This window comes from Rhamphochromis sp. 'chilingali' (assembly GCF_963969265.1).
Source record: "Rhamphochromis sp. 'chilingali' genome assembly, chromosome: 6".
In the NCBI taxonomy this organism is placed as follows: domain Eukaryota; kingdom Metazoa; phylum Chordata; class Actinopteri; order Cichliformes; family Cichlidae; genus Rhamphochromis; species Rhamphochromis sp. 'chilingali'.
Genome location: NC_137933.1, coordinates 7,286,655 through 7,296,150, shown reverse-complemented (window position 1 = coordinate 7,296,150; position 9,496 = coordinate 7,286,655). Strand labels below are relative to the sequence as shown.

Genomic DNA, 9,496 nt, shown 5'->3' with positions numbered 1-9,496 from the left:
TGTTGTCCTCAGTCTTTTTGCAGGATCAGAAAACAAAACCGGGAGGCGCGTAAATGTTTCTTCTCCATGATGTTTCTTCAAATGTTTCTTCTGGACCGTGACACGGGATGCCACCTTTGGTCTTGTGACGAAGCAAAGCTCAGGAAGAAGTGTGATTAAATGGTACCCACATGTTGAGAAGGATGTACAGGGCACCTGCAGCCAAATCCAAGCTTCAGCTTAGTTGTAGTTGCAGAATGCTATAGGACTGAGACATCTAAGGCATCAAATGTTTGATTAAACGGATGAAAAAGAGAAGTTTTTTCCCTATAATTATCACTTCTTAAAATCTGTAGCAACTTCAAGTCTGTCAGCATGCTGAGCATGCTCAGAATGTGACAATATATTTTTGTTCAATATTTAATTTCTTTCAGTTGCAATTGTTAAATGAAAAAATATATATTCTTATAATTTAGCAAACGAATTTATCAAAAAAAAAAATACATATATCTGTATTAGTTTTAGTAAATTAATTTGACACCTGTATTGAAAATACCATATTGTATTCATACAGAATCAGTATGGTATCATTGTTTGTCTGTTCACTGATTGTTGAAGCTAAGAGCTACTTTGATCTGTTTAGATCTAAAGTATCCAAAGTTGAGTTCTAATGTTTCTTCACCCCTGTGTGTGTGATATGTGATTTCCTACATGCTGGCAGAGCAGAGCAGCAGTTTGTGCTCACAGATGGTGACGGTGTGGAGAGACGGTGTTATTTCCTCAGAAGAACCAGCAGAGTCACAAAGGACACCAGTCCATCTTACCACCTTGACTTGCTGACTGATGTTCGTCTGCACTGCACAGAGGAAATCAACTGACCGAGGTTTGTCCAGTGACGTGTTATGAAATGTATATTTGTTTTATGCTTACAGATATGTTTTTCTTGACAGAGGCTCTGCAGAGGTTAGACAAAGCAGAGAAAACATGTGCTTTACATTTTACTGTGATTTATTGAGATATTTGTTGCCTGATGTTCAGCAGGAATGGAGAAATAGAATCAAAGGGAGATGTTTTTCCTGTTTTTGTAATGATGTAAGTAAATCTTCAATATTATTTATTTGCTTGGTTATATTAGGAGCGTTTCTGAGTGAGGGGGAGAGGAGTCATCATCCAGGTAAAGTGACGTGGATCAGTGGATACACTTGTCTCCCCTTTAAAGGAGACGATCCAAGTCATCCTTAAATGTTAGCGCTTTCAAATACACAAACATTTTTAAAGGACAAAAATGAACATCCAACTTTGACTGTAATACAAAATAAATCTTTGCATGTGTGTTTTCAAACTCTCAGATGGGCAGTATATCAGTCTTGGACTGTCTAACCTGCCGGAGCAGCACTGAATGACCACCGCACGAGCATGTTCCTGCAACATTCAGCATCTGATCCTTCATCTGTGTGCTTCTGCTTTTGGTAAGTAGAGTTACCCAACTCCAGTAGCTTAGGTAAAGTTCCATTCTCATGGTGAGGCAAAGTGCTTTATGTGTGTGTGTGCGTGTCATGAACGGCTATAAAAGGCCTATAATTAAAGAACAAAGTGGGGTTTGAGTTCGAGTTGCGGCAGACTGTCACTACTTGTAAATGGAACGCAGCCTTCCTACGGCGGACAGCTAATAACAGGAATCGGACGCGGTCCAGCCAAGTCCACAGCAACCACCATAGCAACCGCCTAGCATGACCTTAAAAACATATTCTGTCTTCATAACTATCAAAATCGTGAAATGATTTGCAAAGTGTGAAAGTGTTACAGCTGCAGAGAGCTATGGCGGTATCTATGGAAGCTGTTTACATAGCTAATAATATACGATGTAACCATGGAGACAGTCAGTCACTTGAGCTAGCGGTGCATGTTTACTACAGTGAATAAGGTGATTGAGTGCACAGCGTCCACACTCTGCAGGGGATAAAGACATTACTTCAATATTATTTTATATTGATATATATTAGCCTTCTGTTGACCATCACCTCAGGTTCACCATTACAGTTTCAGATTACAGATGCACACTGTCTAAACACATTCAAAAACTCATGTCTCAGAAATAAGCACAGCTGTTCATGTTTGTCATTAGAGTTTTATTTGTAAGAAAATTATGAACTTCATATTGTGCATTAAATAAAAGAACATTTCACAACTCTGAGTCAACAGAAACAGGTAACAGAAATGTCTCTAATGTGTACAGTGTAGTGTAAGCATTAAAAGATCATAAAGGAAAAACTAACATTTATGTGAAACTAATTGTAATAAAAAATGAGCAGGTGCTTTATAGATTTAAAAGAAAGAATCTGAAAACAACACTTTTTTGGTCTAAGTGATCAAAGTAGAAAACAGAACTGATGTTCAAGAACAAACCGTAGCTGCACTAATATTACACATCTCGATCGTTGTACTGAACAGACATGTTGCTTTTAAAACCACATGCAGTGTGTGACCATGACTGTTCACTGAGACCATGAACGCCACTTCGCTGAAGCATTCTTCTTCTTCTTCTTGCCATTAAATTGGAAGCAGAAGCAGCACGAGCTGATTTGATCTACTGAAAGGAAAAAGCAGAACATCTGAGTTGAAACCAGTCAGCTGAAATCATTAAGACAGGAACAAATTCAATGCAGTGTCTCAAGTGGCTTAGCCTGTTACAACTGTTGATACAAGCTAAATACGGTTAACACACAGTGTCAGGGAGCTCCAGTGTGGGAACTAGTGGCTTTAGGTTTGTAGTCATTTAACTTTCATCCATTCATTCATTTAATTCAGGAGGAAGAAATGCCAGGTTGGTGCAGGCTGGTTACATGCATTTGGTCCCATGCTGTCTTTAATTAAACGACTTGGTTCATTTTATGGCTGGGCTGTATGTGGGGTTATATCATGTTATTTGGGCAGGAGTACCTGTCCCCTGTTAGACTTAGAAAGTTTCTCCATAAGTAGAGTTTCTAACTCTTCTAGCACATCTGTGGCTGACAGCTTTTTGGTGGCTCTTTTTACCCCACACTGGTTGTGAGTGTGTAAATAGCCCCACTAGTTATTTTGGGTTGCAGTTAACTAGGGAGGAAGGGGTGGGTATGCCATGATTAGGTGAATAACAATTATATGTGATACATAAATTTCACAATGCATGCATATATCTCTATCAATTAAACCTGGCCTGAGGGCTGCCATTTTTTACATTCAGTTATTTCTCTTAGAAATGTTGGAACTAAATAATGAATGTGTTACAGTTAAAGTGAAACACTGGTCAGTGTAAATGGCTCATTGGGACACAGAAACCTTTAAATTAAACCTGATATCTAGTGTCAAACAATATCAAAGCTGTAAAAGATGTTTACATTCAGAATTTATAAAACTATGATTGTAAATAAATTCAAACAAGTGAGCTTTTCTCTTTGTGCTGAATATCAACACTGTGGTTTCTTAGACTGTAAGCTTTACTTTAGTGCAACCAGTTGCAGAAGCTGCCACTCCAAATGTCTTTTGATAACAAGAAAAAAATACCTTTTCAGTACACGGCCTGAAGTTCTTCTCCGACATCTTCTGCAATCGGCTTTGTCTGCTGGTTTGAAGACAATAAACCACAAAAAAGATGATTTAGTCACTTTGTCTGCGTCATGCAGCTCGAATGTGTCGTGTAACGATGTTGAATAGCCGTCGTTATCCCTCTGCTTTGAGCCTTTTATCAAAAGTTACAGCTAACTTCATGAAGTTGTACAAAAAGGCTTCATTTCGCCGAGACAGTGCGTTTCTGACTATTACATGCATTTGAATGGAGTTCTTGCACGAAACAAAGTATAAGTTTTCATTATGTGAATAACTTGTATTTTACACTGACCCTGGGTCAGTATCAACTTCATGAAGACAGCTGTAACTTTTGATAGAGGACTCACACACACACATATTTAAGATAAGATAAGATAAGATAGAACTTTATTAATCCCTCGGGTGGGTTCCTCTGGGAAATTCGATTTCCAAAAAAGCACAGCACCGACAGAAGTTACAGAGTTATACACACACACATATATATAAATACAGAGACAATATAAATAAAATATACGAAGGGGATAAATAGAATAAATAGGAATAAAAATAAAAATACAAGTGAATTGCACATTTCAAGTATTGAGTCTATTGCACCATTGACTATTTACAAAAGTATTGCACAAAAGGTATTGCACAGTGAGGTGAAGAGGCACTACAGCTTAGTTGTTCCCTCCTTTGTCCTCCTGTTTCCCCTCCCTCTCCCCTCCAGAGAGGAGTTAAACAGTCTGATGGCGTGTGGGACAAAGGAGTTTTTAAGTCTGTTAGTTCTTGTCTTTGGGAGAAGCAACCTGTCACTGAACAGACTCTTCTGGTTGTTAATGGCCGTGTGCAGAGGATGCCTGGCATTGTCCATAATGTCCATCAGTTTCTTTAATGTCCTTTTCTCTGCCACTGTCACCAGAGTGTCCAGCTTCATGCCGACCACAGAGCTAGCCCTCCTGATCAGTTTCTCCAGCCTGGATGAGTCCTTCTTTGCTGTGCTGCTCCCCCAGCACACCACAGCATAGAAAAGTACTCCAGCAACCACCGACTGGTAAAACATCCTCAGGAGCTTCCTGCAGATGTTAAAAGACCTCAGCCTCCTGAGGAAGTACAGTCGGCTTTGGGCTTTTTTATACAGGTACTCTGTGTTGCATGACCAGTCCAGTTTATTGTCCACCCACAGCCCGAGGTACTTGTACTTGTTGACCACCTCCACCTCCTCCCCCTCTATCTGAACCGGCAGTGGACCTGCTCTAGACCTCCCGAAGTCCACAACCAGTTCCTTAGTCTTTGAGGTGTTGAGTTGCAGGTGGTTTGTGTGACTCCATGCGACAAAGTTCCTCACCAGACTTCTGTACTCCTCTTCCTGATCATCCCAGATACACCCCATGATGGCTGTGTCGTCTGCAAACTTCTGAATGTGGCATAATTCAGAGTTGTAGCAGAAGTCAGAGGTGTACAGGGTGAAGAGAAGAGGGGACAGCACAGTTCCCTGTGGTGCTCCTGTGCTGCTGACCACTGTGTCAGACGTGATGTCCTTCAGCCTGACGTACTGTGGTCTGTCGGTGAGGTAGTCGGAGATCCAAGCCACCAGGCAGGGGTCCACCTCCATCCTGTTCAGTTTTTCTTGAAGCATACAGGGCCGGATGGTATTAAAGGCACTGGAAAAGTCAAACAGGATCCTGACCGTGCCTTTTCCCCCATCCAGGTGTGAGTGGGCTCTGTGTAGGAGGTACAGGATGGCATCCTCCACTCCGACACCCGCCTTGTATGCAAACTGTAGTGGGTCCTGGGCATGTTGTACCTGTGGTCGGAGGAGGTTGAGGAAGAGCCGCTCTAGAGTCTTCATAAGATGTGACGTCAGTGCCACCGGTCGGAAGTCATTCAGCTCATTGGGCCGGTTCTTTTTGGGGACCGGGACGATGCAGGATGTCTTCCATAGGGCGGGCACTCTCCCCAGTCGCAGACTGAGGTTGAAGACTCGTTGTAGCGGCTCCCCAAGTTCAGCAGCACACGCCTTTAGCATCCTAGGACACACCTTGTCTGGGCCTGCTGCCTTTCTGGGGAGAAGCTTCCTCAGTTGTCTCCTGACCTGATCCACTGTGACACTGGGAGATGTTTGGGAAGAGGGGAGGGGGGGAGATGTCTTGCTGCTGAGAGAGGGATTGGAGGATGGGGGTGTCATGGTGTCAGGAAGGGGGGGAAGCGAGGGAGGTAGGAGAGTGGGGATTGGACTCTGTAGTGAAGGTGAGGGTGGGGGGGTTGTGGGCTGGTCAAACCTGTTGAAGAAGTTGTTGAGTTCGTTTGCCTTCTCCACAGTCCCCCCCACTGTGCTTTTCTTGGTGTTGTGGCCTGTGATGGTTTTCACACCATTCCAGACCTCCCTCATATTGTTCCTCTCCAACTTCTGCTCCACCTTCCTCCTGTAGGTGTCCTTTGCTTCCCTCAGGCAGCGTTTCACCTCCCGCTGTGCTGCCTTCATCTCCTCCTTCACTTTGCTCCTGAAAGCCTTCTTCTTCATGTTGAGGACAGCTTTGACTTCCTGTGTTACCCACGGTTTGTTATTAGGATAACACCGTACCGTCTTAGCAGGGGCGACCGTGTCCACACAAAAGTTGAGGTAGTCTGTAAGACAGTGTGTCGCCCCCTCTATGTCCTCACCATGTGGGCTCAGGAGCACATCCCAGTCTGTGGTGTCATAACAGTCCCTCAGAGCATCCTCCTTTTCTGGGGTCCATCTCCGGATGGAGCGCGTTGTGACCGGCTGCCTTTGGACGAGGGGTGTGTATTGTGGCTGTAGGTAAACCAGGTTGTGGTCTGACTTCCCTAGTGGGGGGAGGGGGGTGGCTCTGTATGCATCTCTCACATTAGCATACAGTAGGTCAATTGTCCTGTTGCTTCTTGTGGGACAATTCACAAACTGGTGAAAAGCAGCCAGAGTAGAGTCCAGTGTGGCATGGTTAAAGTCTCCAGATATAATAATGAAAGCCTCGGGGCTTTGCCTTATAGAATTCAGCATCTCCGTGCTGAGGAAATAGGTTTTGCAGCTGTTTGAGCTAAGATTTTCAAGTAATTCACAAATTGAAAACCTATACTTTGTGTCGGGCGAGAACTCCATTCAAATGCATGTAATAGCGAGAAACGCACTAACGTGGTGAAATAAAGCGTTTTTCCATAAACTTCATAAAGACAGCTGTAAATTTTGAGAGAAGACTCACACACACATTGGGGGGATATTGAAGTCTATAAGATAAAGCCATGAATATGTTTGTCTGAGTCTTCTATCAAAAGTTACAGCAAGCTCTATGAAGTTGATGAGAAACGCTTTACTTCGCCAAGACAGTGCGTTTCTCACTGTTACATGCATTTGAATTTAGTTCTTGCCCAACACAAAGTATAGGTTTTAATTTGTGAATAACTTGAAAATCTTAGCTGAAACAGCTGCAAAACCTATTTCCTGAGCACTGAGATGCTGAATTCTATAAGGCAAAGCCATAAATATGTGTGTGTGATTCTTCTATCAACAGTTACAGCTGTCTTCTTGAAGTTGATACTGACCCAGGGTCAGTGTAAAATACAATCCTAGCTGTGTGAACAAAGCTTGGCTCCTTTAATCCTGCATGACAAACCTCAGGATGCAGGTTATTATTACTCTTTCCTGCTGGCACACCTGAGAGTCAGCTAGAAACTTACAGTGACGTGGACATCATGCAAAGACTGCCAGACTCTGTAATACTGTGAATGATCAGTGACTCAAGTTAACACTAAACTTTAAACAGTACCTCTGTGTCTCTGTGTGCTGAACATTTAGGATTGAGTCTGCATTGACTTTATTTATTGAGACTTTAATGTGCTAAAAGCAGGTTGAAGACAGCTCAGAAACATTTGAAGATTAAAATTTAGCATTATGGCTGCTGGTGGTTTGTAAAGCCTATACTCAGCTGTAGTTTTTGTTACTAATTTATGTTTGTTGTTGTTTAACACAGATTTCAGAAGAGCAAATATGCTTAATAGTTTAACTAGATTTCATTTGTCAGTGTGGGACTGCTGAGTCACCTGAAGAACTCATTTCATTCATTCTCCACATGATGTTCATATACAGAAATGTTTCACAGGAACTGGTTCCTCCCAAACTGTGAACTAGTGTGTTTCCATAGATTATCTCTGTATGAATGTACTTTTAAATGAAGGCAAGTGTTTGTCCTTTTTTGTTCCTCAGTTACAGTACGTGATATCTTGATATCAGGCGGTCAACACTGGGGGAAGACAAGAAGCAGACGTACTTCCAAGAGGGAGCTGCAGTGAGGACACAGCCAGGTCACTGAGGTCAGAGGTCAGAATCTGAAACAGCTCAGGTTTATATTTTAGGGGTTATAAAAAATCAAAATGTATTTATGAAGAAACCTTTAAATAATAGTCATAATTATGATTATTATAAGAAATATCAAACATTTAAGTGGATTTTCTGTTACACATATTGTATTAGCCCTGCAATAAACTGGCAGCCTGTCTTTGTCCTGTATCAGCTGGGATAGGCTTCATCCTCCCGCAACCCTGAATTGGATACATTGTATTCCAATTATGTAATCTGATCATTTACAAACTCAAGGTATCTAATCAAAATGTAAGTAATAATTATAAAATGGGAAAGCAGAAATAAGTGTGACATAAATGTAAATGTGTTAGCTGACATAGAGGACAGCTACATGTAGTCTGAAAAACCTTTGTTGTCAAGTTTGCAGGTATATCAGCACGAGACATTCTTACATAGAAGAGTCTGTTAAAGTCTCTAACTCAGCGAAGCATTATTGGTCCCGTCTGTTTGGATAAATATAGTAAGTTGATGTTTGTCCATTTATTGACACATTTTCTTAAGTGCTTATCCAGTTCAGGATCACAGTGGAGCTGCAGCTGGATATGTTCATTAAATAAACCTTACAAAAGTTAACAATAAACCTGCATCCATGTACGTTGTTGTCCAGAGGATAAGAAAATCAAACTGGAACACTGTGGAACATGTTAATAAATGTTTGTGTGTTTATGCCTGTGTCTTTCACAGGAGGCGCTGGAAGGTTTCCCTAATAGTTCCTGGTGAATCAAAGCAGAACCATAAAGGTTGCTGGATTGCATGATGGCCTTACCCCTGAGCAGTCATCCTGTTAAAGGAGGAACCAGTTAGAAGCTGTTTTCAAAGTAGCTGAGCAGATTTCATCTCAAGTAAGCGATTAACTGTTTGTTCATCTGTTCTGCCACTTAAAGAGCATTTAAGGACGTCTTTTGAGTGTCCAGCTGAATTAATTCTACTGGCTCTCATGGTCATTTGTTATTATAGACATATTTTTCATGTTCATCCAGCTATTTAGTAAATTCTATCTATTTAGTAATATCCGTCAGCTATAAAATGTAATATAAATATAAAAAATATCTAAATATCTCCTGCACTTTATATTTTAATGATGTAAGTCTGTTATTGTGTTACATTAGCATTCCTCACATATCAATGAGATGCTGTACAGTACAATCCTACTGATGCAGCAGAGGGATAACGACGGCTATTCAACATCGTTACACGACACATTCGAGCTGCATGACACAGACAAAGTGACTAAATCATCTTTTTTGTGGTTTATTGTCTTCAAACCAGCAGACAAAGCCGATTGCAGAAGATGTCGGAGAAGAACTTCAGGCCGTGTACTGAAAAGGTATTTTTTTCTTGTTATCAAAAGACATTTGGAGTGGCAGCTTCTGCAACTGGTTGCACTAAAGTAAAGCTTACAGTCTAAGAAACCACAGTGTTGATATTCAGCACAAAGAGAAAAGCTCACTTGTTTGAATTTATTTACAATCATAGTTTTATAAATTCTGAATGTAAACATCTTTTACAGCTTTGATATTGTTTGACACTAGATATCAGGTTTAATTTAAAGGTTTCTGTGTCCCAATGAGCCAT

At 41.3% G+C, this 9,496-nt stretch overlaps 1 long non-coding RNA gene across 1 annotated transcript; it reads left to right on the top strand.

Annotated features, from left to right (window-relative positions):
- Positions 1 to 7,806: 7,806 nt before the first annotated feature.
- On the top strand, positions 7,807 to 9,239 carry LOC308398763. The gene is made up of 3 exons (XR_013972016.1): positions 7,807 to 7,872; positions 8,606 to 8,763; positions 9,191 to 9,239. It is a non-coding gene; the product is annotated as an uncharacterized lncRNA (long non-coding RNA).
- Positions 9,240 to 9,496: the final 257 nt, after the last annotated feature.